Source organism: Protopterus annectens, chromosome 3.part0 (assembly GCF_019279795.1).
Source record: "Protopterus annectens isolate FY-2018-M chromosome 3.part0, PAN1.0, whole genome shotgun sequence".
NCBI lineage: Eukaryota > Metazoa > Chordata > Ceratodontiformes > Protopteridae > Protopterus > Protopterus annectens.
Window position 1 is genome coordinate 1361690322 of NC_056731.1, and position 13940 is coordinate 1361704261.

The following is a 13940-nucleotide window of genomic DNA, read 5'->3' on the forward strand; positions in this document are numbered from 1 at the left end:
GGTGGTGTGAGTGTGTGTGTGTGTGTGTGTGTGTGTGTGTGTGTGTGTGTGTGTGTGTGTGTGTGTGTGTGTGTGTGTGTGTGTGTGTGTGTGTGTGTGTCTGTGTTTTAGTGATGAGTGCATTTGTGTGCATGTTTGCATGTGTTCATGTGTGCATATGTGCATGTGTTCATGTGTGCATGTGTGCATGTGTGCATGTGTTCCTGTGTTCATGTGTGTGTGTGTGCATGTGTGCATGTGTTCATGTGTGCATGTGTGCCGACATCATGTACAGGTCATAAAGTGTGTTTCCTGTCTTCCTCTCACAGGTGCTGACTTTGGGCTGGTTCACTGCAGCAGGGAAACTGATGTCACTGAGCAAAACAGTGATACTGATGATAGGTGTGTTGAGGCACAGGCATGTTTTCCAGGGTCTGTCGTTGGGCCACCAATCGACAGTACACAGCTGTCCACCCCATCCATGCATACAGTCATACTGCCAATACATCCATCACCAATGCCCATAGCTGAGGGACAGCATACAGTTGGCATTGGCCAGGACAGTGTGGTATCCATGGCACATGCATCCCAGCACAGCAGCCATACCCAGATGTCTGGAAGGGTACCACATAGGCAGATGTCCAGGGGTTCTCATAGGAGCACTGCTGCTCATCATGCCACTGGCAGATGTGCCACAGGTCTGACAATGTCACGCATGTTCCAGGCTGTCATGGAGGCACAGCCACATACGGAACGGTACACCAGACAGGGACTAAGAGCAAAGCGGGCACATAACACCACCATCATTGACAGTATCCATGACCTAGCAGGTGCCATCCATCATTACACCGAGGTCACTGATAGACATTGGGGAGAGACATTAGATATCCTCCACAATGTCATGTCCATGTGTCAGGACAATGCGGGATGGTTGAGTCGTCATCGTGGATGTATGCCAGCAACATCAGCAGCTGGCAGTCACTGTGGACATCCCTCAAGCCACAGCCACTCCCATAGTGCCAGTACCAGCCCCAGCAATGTTGGGGGTGGGCTGTTCATAGAACGTCCTAGAAGACCATGTGCATGTGCCTCTGGACAGTCCCAGCAGGGACCTGTGTCTAGTGTACATCCATCCACCTCTTCGGATAGTACCCAGTCTGGCTTAGTACCTGATAGTGTCAGTAGCACCCCTGCCAAGCACAGGTACTGTATCCATGGCCAGAGACGGTGATCTGTAAAGCCTCGCAGGTACACAAATACCCATATATGGCAGCCACATGATGGAACTGTGTGCATGCAGACACACACACATACTCCAGACACCTAGGGCTAACACATACCCACACACATTACATCAACATTGGCCCATTACAGTATTCTTGCCCCTCACACACACACACACACACACACACACACACACACACACACACACACACACATACATGTCGATTGGATGGCTCACTGTAGGCCTCTGGCAAACCAACAACACACCCTGTGCATATGATGAAACCTGTACCACCTCCTCTTATCTGTAACATCGATGCAGGAGCAGGCTACCATGGTGCTGATGCACATGGTGTCTTTATAGCAGTATAGCAATGTTAGCATGTTGTCAGCAGTACAGTGTAATGATATGCTTGAAGGTGTAGCTGAGCAGGCATGATGCATTAATGCTATGATTGTCATTGTAGTGTTGTTTACACCAGTGTTGGTTCCAGTTGTGTATTGTCTGGCCATGTGCCACTTGGCTGATGTGTGCAGTATTGGCAGCATGTGTTAGAGAGTGGACAGTATGTGTGGGATGTGTGTAGCACAGATTTGCAGGTGTACAGTTGTGAACATGGTGGAGGTACACTGTCTGCATGTGCATGCATAGTGGACACATGGCCAGGGTGACATGCTCTGTATTACACAGTAACACTGCATAGTTTCTATTGGTGGCCAGTATGCATTGTACTACACACATTTAGGAACCTGACTACACATGTGTGTATGACATGGTTTGACACTGTGCTGTGTGTGATACTGTTACTATCTGTCATTGTTTTGCATTCTGGTAGTATACATTACTTCCAAAGCCTGACCATAACCAGTCGTTATATGATGTCTTGACAACTGACACACAGATGTAGGACACACAGCAACATTTGGATCCTTCAGGTACTATACTATGCCAGTAACCACTGGTATTCACCTGCACCCATTGCTGACACCACTCCTGTTTGGCATATAGCTCTCTTAGGTACAATCAATCACAGTAGGGATATGTCTGTCCGTGTCTGGTAATGCATACTGGGGTCTATAATGCATTCTCCAGATGACACACACATCCTCCAGAAGGGTATCATACAGACAGATGCCTATTGTCAAACCCATGCTGTAAAGCTATAAGCCAAACTAAGCATAGTCATCCACCTTTACGGAACATATTATCCCCACAGTACCACATAGGTAGTAGCCATCAACATGATGAAGAGGTACTGATGTGTACATGCAACCAAGTGTTACGTCATCTGTCCTTTGTTGATCACATTTCCAAAGGTATTTTGAAATCCCTCAGTGGATCACATAAGCAATAAGGAGTCTGCATGCATATCCACAAAGGTTGTTCAACACCTGTTATGAATAGTCATCATTGAGAGACTTTGCTGCATTTGAACAGGTCTGACATATACCTCGGCCATAGACCCTCACACACACATTCCAATAGGAACCGTAATGACTTTGTGTGACACAGATGACCTAGGCCAGGGATCACTGCAGTGGCTGGGCTTGTCACAAGTATACAGATGTGACCTAAGGTCTGGGAAGCAGCAGCACAGTCTGGCAAGGATGACAGCTGTGTTGTTGGAGAAAGCAGGGTTCCCACATATGCAATCATTAAGGTAACATGTACGTATATGTATTTGCCACACAGCCAGCTCACATATGCAATGCATACTGATATGTCATACAGTAGTAAAAGCAAAACCCACAACACATTGATCAACAGTGTTATACACATACAGCATACACACTCACCAAGTGCAGGATTCAAACCCCTACCTAACTACTTCATGATACTAGAGGAGCACGCATTAACACGACGCACTATACATATTACGGGGAGTTATCTTTTCCACAGGTATATTTGTAGGATGGTGGCATCATCAGACTTGACAAAAGTTAGTTTACCGCTTTTGAGGTGTTTTACTACTCTCCTAAAATGTTGCTCCATTCTAAGGAGACAACATACAAACACACACACAGTTGTCCAGTGCAGGATTCAAACCCCTACCTAATTTCTTCATGATACAACAGGAGTATGCATTAACACAACGCACTATACACATTACTGGGAGTTATCTTTTCCACAGGTGTATTTGTAGGATGGTGACATCATCAGACTTGACAAAGATTAGTTTACCACCTTTGAGGTGTTTTACTACTCTCTAAAAGGTTGCTCCTTCCCAAGGAGACCACACGCAAACACACACAGTTGCCCAGTGCAGGATTCAAACCCCTACCTAGCTACTTCATGATATTGCAGGAGTACACATTAACATGACACGCTATACATAATACTGGGAGTTATTTTTTCCACACGTATATTTGTAGAATGGTGACATCATCAGACTATACAAAGTGGGTTACATCAGGTGACATTAGATGACCTACATTGCAGGAATGTCTAAACACTTTGGCCATGTGATCATCAAAGGTGAGTTTACTATCTACCTGTGTCCCCAGGGCCATAATGACTTTCTCCATACATGCTGGATTACCACCTATGTGGTAATTTGTGTACACTTTGTTTTACCCAAAGGGGATGACTATGCATTCTTTGCCATTCAGCTTGAGGGCATTGTTTTGACACCAGGTATCTGTCTCTCTAAGACACTTCAGGAGGATGTTTGTGTCAGCTGTACAGTCAATTATGGACCACAGTTACCATTCATCTGCAAACCTGTTCAGCCATACACCTGACATCCTTGCCTGTACCCCTGAGCAGTATCTATCTACTGAACAGATGGGGTCCCAGGACCAAGACCTGTGTGATGCCATTTTTGACTGGCTTAGAGGTGGACATGGCATCCGCAACTATGAACATGTGTGTTTGATCTGTGACCCACTTGGCCACCCATCCTGTGACATAGCTGTTAATGTTCAAGCTGGTACACTTGTCCATGATGACAGAGTGGGGAATGGTGTGGTAAGCCCTTAGTGAGGTCCAGGTGGGCTGTGTGGACTACTTTCACCTCCATCTATGTTCAGGGTAACTGCTTTAAATAAGCCAACTAGGTTTGGGAGCCAGGCTCTGCCTTTAACAAGGTGAAGTTGTGTAGACTCCAGTGTCTGGAGATCTCCAATGTCTCAGTGTATGGGTTCCATGACAATTTGCTCAATAGCTCTGTAGACCCGGCTGAGTAGACATATTGGGCAATGGTTTCCAGGTTCTGTTTTGGCACACCCTTTGTGGAGCTGGATGACTGTTAGTGTATGCCATTCTTTGGGTACATAGCCTGTGGTACGCTTGAGGCTGGACAGTGAATGTAGGTGAGGGTGTAGTTCCTTATGGGCCTAGTGTAAGATGCAGCCTGGGACAACATACAGTCACATTGATGCTATGTTCTTAGCTTTGGTGAGGGCTGTCTTTACCTGCATGTCCATGATGTCTGGGTCTCTGCATCCTTTTGTGATGGACACAGGCCCTTTTGGGGGTGATGGGGGGGGTTTACACTGAACTTGTCCCCCTAGATGTGGGCAATGAAAGTTGGTTTGGTGTATGTCTTTCCTTTTTTCAGTAGCTGACAGCATATTTGGAAGTTGACACCTACATGTCTGGTATAGCTACCGAAGGCTTTCTGGTTGTTATTCTTACATTCCTTGGCTATCTGTCTTTAGAAACAACCCTTGGATTATTTTATGAGTGATCATTGTTTCTTCCTGATAATGAACAGTGATGCCTTTCCTTTAGTGAAGTTGGATCTATCATGTGTTTGTTTCCTCCTTCTCTTGTCCAGCTTATTTATGGACAACAAACACCTGCTTGTTGTCCTATTTTTGGAGGAGTGCATTTTGGTTTTATTTGTGATGTCTCATTCCATGCATCCCTGTAGATGCTCATAGGATGCACTTGCAAATGATTCTGCAGATTGCATACCATTATCCTATACTAAGAGGTCTTTGAACGTTCCACTTTGGTCTTGGGAAGTGTGCAGTTTGCTTTTGCAAATGTCTTCACAGTGGTTTCATTGACTGGGTGTGGGGGCGGAATGTGGATGTCCAGTGTGATTACTTAATGATCTGATATTACCAGCAAGGGGTTTATCTCTGTTGTGGAACACTGGTACCTCATGTTGGTGATGATCATGACCAGTATGTTGTCACCTCTAGTATGCGTGCTAACCAGCTGTTCCAGGGTGTTAGAGTTTCTTAACTGTAGGACACATTGGGCAAAGGATGTTGTATACGAGTAATTCACCCACTCAATGTTTGGGTAATTGTAATCTCCTCATATAATGGTGTTTGATAGGACCTTTATATTTGCCATTGTTCTCCAGAATACTGAGTGAGGTTCCTGAGACAAGGTACGTTATCTGTAGCAGGCTACAATCTGATGGGCAGCTTTGCCCAATGTTAGTTGCACTTGCATGGTCTCCAAGGCCTTATGCTGTGCCAGTAACCTGAAGGTGTGGATATCCATAAGGTAAATGGTTACACCCCTTCCTTTTGTATTTCACTTGTGGTCTTGGATCCAAAGGTCAGAGTGATTGTGAGTGTTTTACATGGATCATATCCAACAGCTCTATGTTTGACATAGCTTTGTATGTTAGGTAGTGAACACCTCTGAGTAGGCAATATGCAAGGGAGTACGGATGGAGCACTTTGCGATGGTCTGTGTATGGCATGTATTTCAGGCCACTAATGCTCTTTGTGAGGTATTGCTGCTGGCTTTCCAGTTGTTGTAGCTGTCTTGTGAGGTACATATCAAAAGTGGCGTTGTACTATTTTATAGTTCTAGTGAGGGGTGAGTAGAGGGGATCAATGTCCTCTTCTATTCTGCATGAGACACATTTTGTGATGAGGTGTGCCACATAAGAGGGTTTCCTGACTACTGTGGGAATGTGCTTATCACAGTTGTATCCACTGTCCACCTGTGACCCAGGGTCTCTTGTCACACTTACAGTGTGAAGTATACTACCACCTATGTTGTAGTTCTTGGCTACAGTGTTTTTAACAAAGGTGATGATAATGCACCTTTTGGCATTGAGCTACAGCCCATGGCTTGGATAACAGCCATCTGTCTCAGTGAGGCCCTTTTGTAGGATGTCCACATCTTTAGTGTTTACAATGATGGCTCCTAGTTTGCAGTCCTCTGGAAACTTCAGTAGCCACAGGCCTTCCATGTTAATGTTTACTTCAGGGAAGTAGATATTACACAGCCTGGGAAGTTATCTAGTCCCATGGCTGCTGTGATACTGGCTTTGGAGAGTGTTTTTTACCTGTGCAGCCGTGATGACAGCAACTTTGCAGTCTTCCATTACAGACATGTGCTATTTCATGGGTGGGGGGGGGTACAGTTAACACTGATCCTATCTGCCAGTATGTTGGCAATATCAGTTGGCTCTGTACATTTAGTGCCATTGAGCTGTAACTCAGAACAGATCTGAGTGTAACCATGACATGGACCTGTCTGTTGGGCAGAGATCTCCTGAGTAGACAGTATGCAACAGAGTACAGATTGGGTTACATTCAGTCTTGTTGCATGGGGCAACTATTTGAGAACCTCCTTTGACCTACATGCACAGACCTTGGCAGTTTGTGTGAACACATAGCAGGATTTTCAAACCACTTTGTGAATGCATTTCTGGAAGTAGAGATGGCTATACACATTTGTCCATAGATCCCTTATTATCACATCCGTATTTAGCCTAAGTGTGTGAGCATGCCCAGTATGACCTTTCAATATCTTCTTGCCTGACATTTGCTTCATTTCTTTAAGTGTGTGAGCATGCCCAGTATGACCTTTCAGTGTAATGCTGAATGAAATCCACTACATTTGTTGGAGTGTGTGAGGACACACAGTATACACATTTATACAATATGTGTATGGTAAATTAAGTTGTATTTTTACAGCAGGGCTCACCTTTGTGTCATAGATCAACAGGGATCATGCTGTGCCTGCAGGGCTTCCATGAGACACTTTGCATAGACTTATCTACATTTCTACATACAGGGGGGACAGCTATTCTCTGTACATTTCTACCCGTGGGCACATCGGATTGTTACTGTGGGTGTACATAGGATGTGGGTTTCACCTGACACTTATACACATTTGCTGTGCCTGGACTGCTATGTACAGGACAACATTACAGCCTGTACTGTTGCCTATCATACTGGCTTGAGGCATACTACTGTACTACAGATCTTAGTGTCCAATGTCACGTATATTAGCTTGCGACTTCATAGCCTACACAACCCACATCACAACGCCTGGCCTGATGTTCTCTGTCTGCATAGGCGTGTGGGGAAGGTTACCCATTTGCCTCTTTAGGGGCATGATACAGCATTTCTTTGTGTTTGCATTAGTGTACAATTGGCTTAGTGGTTCAGTACTGTGACTATAATGCACAGTATCCTGGGTTCAAGGCCTGTCAATGCTTTTTATTTTCATGCTGGCCAGACCAGACTGCTTAAGGAACAGTAAAGCAGATACGAGCATGTTTAACTAACTTTGCTCAACTTGCCCTGACCTTGCACAACAATGCACGAGCAATTCTGTTTACATATACTAGATATTGGTGAAAGCTGCTTAGCACTGCTTTATATTGCTTAAAACATGGCATTCATGCCTCAGGTGGGTCTGCAGGGCTGCCTATCTCAGATGCACATACTACACTGCCTATACATGTTTGGAAACAGGTAGTGTCAAGTTAGGCATCCCTTTTATTTTATGTGCGAGTCAGAGAGAGATATCATTTCCAGGGTTCCTACTGAGCCAGTGTATGTGCTATGCATTGCCTCTTTGCCAAGGACAAGGTATACTGGGCACGCCTCCTTCTGCCTACTGGGGCAGGCTCAGGTTGTTCCTTCTCTGAGTCACGCTGTGCCTGTGCAGGCCTTGGTAATGGTGGGGAGTTGTTTGGCCCTGCCCATGCTGTTCCTGCTGCAGCTGTTTTTGCAGGATAATATTGTGTAGCACGGCACATACCATGTCAATTTGGTTACATGTAGTTGGTGAGTACTGCAAGGCTCCACCAGATGTGTCCAGGCACCGGAACCCAAACACACGCTCAATTACATTTCGTGTTTGTGCATGTGCCTCATTATGGAGTTCTTGTTCAGGTGTGTGTGCATTTCTGATGGGTGTCATCAGCCTCGGCTCCAGTGCGTATCCAGCATCCCCCACTAGGTGACTATCAGGGATGTCCCCATTGGCAAATGTCTGGTACAGATGTGACAGATGCCAGATATGGGAATCATGGTAGCTTCCAGGGCAGCCAGCACACACATTCAGTATTATGCCCTTGGCATCACACACGACCTGGAAGTTGATGGAGTGGAAGCCCTTGTGGTTGATGTAGGCCCTACCCCACTCACCAGCTGGTGCTTTGATGCATATGTGCGTGCAGTCTATTGCACCCACTACCTCAGGGTATTCCGCTATTTGCTGGAAGAGACACATATTGCTGGCTAATACCTCACAGGAATTGGGGAAATATACATGATCACTGACATGTGCTGACATAGCATTCAGGAACTGGTGCAGTACCCTTGATGCTGATGCCTGTGAAATCCCCATCATATCACCAGTTGGTCTCTGGAAGGTACCTGTTGCTAGTATTCTTAGGCCAACACATACCTTGGTTTCCACTGGGATGGGTTCCCCCTCTGTTGGTTCTGTGTGCCATGTGTGGCCTGCACAGCTCAACAATTTGCTGCAGGAGCTCTCTGTCCACTCTATAGTGCTCCACTATCTCCAGCTCATGTAGCCCCTGGTAGGTTATCCTGGGTCTGTACACTCTTCTCCGCCTCCTCACTGTGGGTTGCTCAGCAGCATTTGCAATGGCACCACCCTCAGAATCTTGCACATGTCACCTTATAACAGCAATGGCAGCCCCTAACATTTTTATGTCTCAGTTTAAGCTGTTTAAGTTTTCATTTCTCTTTGTTGACTGCAGTGTTGCAGTGTTTCTGAGAATAACATGGGGGAATGTTGTTTGCAGAGTTTTAAGTGCTGGGCTGGGCTGGGCTAGTGTACTGCATGTGTAATTGGCTGATTCTTATTGATTTCACCTGGCAGCTCTGCTAGTTCTTTTTGGTTAACTTCCTACTACTTCTTTTCCTTCCTTTTCCCTTTCTGTTTCCACAGGGGGCAGTGCCGCGCAAACACATGCACACAGGCTTACACAAGCTTACACGAGCTTAGGCGGGTGCACATTCATGTATACAAGCTTAGACAGCCTTACACAGGCTTACACGGGTGCACACTTGCACACACAGGCTTAGACGGGTTCACACACGTGCACACGCACGCACACACGTGCACACAGTGTAAGCAGCTTTGCAAGAAATGATAGTGATAGCCACGGCGTACACCTTTGGTTCCTGGGTTTCAGTTTAGACAACTGTAGACACACCTCTTTTAGTCCTGAGTAACTCACAGCAAACACATGCCACTCTGCTCCAGTAAGCTTACAGCCTTTTTGATACATACCCCCTCATGATGTCATCCATCTTCTACTCTGTTACTCCCCTTATCCTACTCTTACACTCTAGGGACATGGTTCACATAGCAGGAAAAATTGGGATTCACTATCCTTATCCTCATTTGCATAGGATTGCCTACTAATGCTTGGTTACATCTCTCAGACTGAGCTTTCCCACTTAGCAACCACTACTCAGTAGCCATGTTGTCTTCAGCTTGCCATTCACTTGCATGGCAGATAAATATTTTGAATTATAGCCATATTTGTGGCTTTTAAATTTAGATTTTCTGATTTTTAGAGCGCCGCATGTTTGCGCGGTGCTGCGCTATGCTTAAACATCGGAGATCGAGGAAAAAAAATTATTTTTTTTTTATTTTGCAATGGATAACAATGCCAATGGCCATATATTTGGCCATTGGCATGCTTCCTCAACTGGATGCATCCTTTATTTGGAGCTGTCATGGCTCTGATTTGATATTTGCAGAATGGTACTCAGTTGCCAACCGAGTACATTTCTGCAAATAACACTACTCTTACTCGGACAGGTTAGTGGTTCCTGGATCGCAAATTTACATCATTTGCATAGCTTTCAGCAGCAAATGAGGTAATTTGCATAAACTAACCCTGTCCGTGCAAGAGTTGTTTTAGGAGCTCTCTTGCATGCCCCTGCCGGCTGTTCCTGGATCACTCGGCAGACATGTTGGCTACATGGAGTCTTATAGGTAACCTCGGACCTCAACCAGTAATAATGATTCTGATGAAATCTTAGTCATTAGATGAAAGCGCTCAACAAACTGTTTGTTATCTTGTTCAAATAAAGAGTACTGGAATACGTGTGGTTCCTGGCACTTCCTTGGACATTTTGGTGCTTTTGTGCTTTTACATTATTACATGGAGTCTTACTCTACTCTTAGACTCCATGCAAGCCTTTGTGAATCCGGCCCAATGTATTTAATTATGAAAAAAAAACAAATAAACTTTAGCATGTCTTAATATAAGGCAAATATTTTCTTCCTGAAAGGTACTACAGTTTGAATAATGTGTAGCATGAGAATACATTGTAGAGAACAACATTCACTTTTTTCACCATTTAGACTCCTAATAAAATAAATACTACATCTTACTTAAACAGTCCGCGCTTTTAAAGATAAGTAAAATTCAAGCTTCAAAACATTATTCAAAATTACATACCTCCAACTAGTGCCTTCACATAATGCCTTCATTGTTATAATAAAAGCATAAAAAAAAGAAATAAAGTTTGGACAGAGACAGATTGATCCAAGGGCATTTGGAGGCTGGAGAGTTTTATTCAGTGGGGAGGGTGGGGAGTTGAAGAGGGGGAAGCAGGTACGAGCAGGTTAGTTAAGAATAGGAGTTTAGGATTTACAGTAAGCTGGGGAGAGAAGGGTTAAAAAGCAGGAAGATAAGGGAAGGAAATGAGAGCATTATGGGTAAGGTTTGTTTAGGTAAAATCTAGAACATTTGATTAGCTCAGCCTTTTGGTGTGTAAGTTAGATCATTCCCACCCTTCCCAGCCTGAGCTATTGCATATGGAAGATTGATGGGTGGAGAACAGAGGTGCTGAGGAGCCTCTCGTCTATTTCCCTAGAAAATTCACCCTGGGGATAACTCCAGTGGTTCTACTCGACAGAGGCACTGGGAACTAAGTTTGGGTGGCACGATGCCAGGGTAATCCTATGGCTAGGCTTGTAAAGGCTCCAGGGCCATTAGCCTAGGACAGACCTATGAACCTATGAACCTATGAGGTGAACTGAGGCATGCTGTCTTAAAACTGGGATTTGAGTGAGAGGAGGGCTTAATGCTGTTTGTTTTCTTTAGGGGTGAGAAGACAATGCTGCTCATAATGTTGCAACATTTTACAAGTGTTTTAATAAATGTAAAAATGTTTCAATTTTACTATGTTTGAATAAAATGTAATGGAAGTTTCAACAATTGTGCTGTAAATATTTATCTGGTTTTGCTGAATAAAATGGTTCCGATGATATATCTGTTATAGTTTTTTGACTCAAGGACCTTGAACAAATATGTACTCCCCAAACACTTGGAAATCGCCAGTAGGAAAACACATGGAGATGACATCATAAACATTACATCAAATATTTGTACAGTGATTCATTATTTAACCCCCAAGGCTATAAAGTATTAAGCATAGCAATCTACCTAGTCTTGACTTGCAATAAGACATTATTTTATTTAAAAATAAATTTGTACTTGGATATACACATAATATAAAAAATAACCATGAGGGTTCTCTTGAATGACATTCCTGAAAATGTTGCAGTACCAGACTAGTACTAAAGTTACTTATAATATCCCTAATATGTTCCAAAATCCTCTCCATGATAAGCATAATATTTGGGACAAGGATATTTAAAACAGCATGTAGCACCTATGCGATGAAAAATTAAAAAGGAACTTTGTCACCCTCCAACCATTAATATTGTGGTCTCCTACACAAACTCAAAAAGGACAAGCAGAGCAACCTTTACATTGAGGGGAGGCAGAATTATCCAACTCCCTAAGAAACCATCCTAAATGGACTGACCAGTCCATTGAAGAAGCTGAATTTTAACTTGTAAACTTTGGCATTTCCTTAAAAAGTATGACCAAAGTTGCATTACTCAAAACAATCCACCATTGTTTCTTCTTAATATGGAAAATTCCATCCACAAATGGTGAGTATCTAGTAATAAAATAAATCTCTCATACCTGAGTAATACATCTTTGTAATGGTATGACCTCTATTCCTCTTAATTCTCCAGGTGTTCACCATATTCAAAGACACAAAAAGAAAATTAGATTCATATCCTCTTTCACTTAAGTGCTGCCATATATCAATGGTCAGGTCACCACATCACTTTGATGTTCACCTCATGTGCCATAAGGAATTTATCATAGGGCAGTGATGTTAACAAATTGGGGGGGGGGGGTGAGCACTAGTTGCAGATAAGAAATTAACAAATGTCACCTTGTTATTGCTGTTGGTATAGGGCAGTTGGGAATGGTCACAGCATGACTGCAGAGAGGTACATTGTTAACAAATGGGTGGAGAGGGACATTTCACAGGTTCAGTGGTGACTGCCCATGGGTGGGGATCTCAGTTCCACTGTTATCATCTGTGGGCTCATGGGCTTGCGATTTCCAAACATCTGACCCATTCAATTGTGTTCACCCACCCCATGTGTCATACACTGCCCCCGTATGTGTCTTGTCTATCTTGTCTGTTTACCTTCCAAACCTATCTCCCCGGACATACCTACTTCCTCTGCCTCACTTCCCACTCTCACCTGAAAAAAAAAAAGGGCAATCTGTACCCACAAAAAAATTACACCCCATACATAGCTGCCCATTTTGCACACATGTCCATTGGACATGTAAGCTGATAATAAGAATTGGCAGTACAACATACTTTGTTGTCCTCACCCCTCTCCCAGGGGTGGAAGGTTTCAAATTTCACTCCAAATTCATTGCATATGCACAGCTGTTGCTGTTAAAGAAATGGGCAGCTATGGACCTTCCCTACACCAGTCCTGCACATCCCGAGCTTGTTTACCTACTGTCTGTCCCTCTTTGGGCCTCCTTTTTCACCACTTTCCTATCTCCCCATTTTCTTTCCTTTAAAAGAAATTAGCGTGGGGGTTAGTGGGAGTAAGAACTTTTAAGCAGTAGTAAGCGGGTTTAAGCGAGTGTGCACATGTGTGCGCTTAGCTAAGCATTGCTAAGCATTGTGCAAGCCCACTTGCAACTGCTTAAAAGTGCCTTAGTCACTCTATGGCAGGGCCCTTGTTCTGCTGAGCAGCAAAAGAAAAAAACTCCACCAGTTTCAATCCCCAGACCACTGACACAATAGACTGCATGAATTACCACTAAGCCACAGCAGATATACAAATATCTTGGTTCTGAAATAAATATATCATGCATTACAATCAGGGAATGTAAATGGAAATTAGGAATGGTATAACACAAATCCTTTTCTGAGGGTCTTTACCAGCAGTGGTTGTGGAATTGCATGACATGACTGTGAAAGGAGAACCAGCCATCCTAGCAGGGAATAATGTTACAGTAGCACCTTACAAACACCACACAGTATCAGACCAGGATAAATACTGGCCACAGGAATACAGTGCAATAACCACATTTGTATGGCAGTTAATTGTGTAAGTGAGAAAAAAGTACATACTCCCATGTATCCTGTGTTAGCATTTGGAGGGGTGCGTACATGTCTACACTGAGATGTGTGTACTGGAA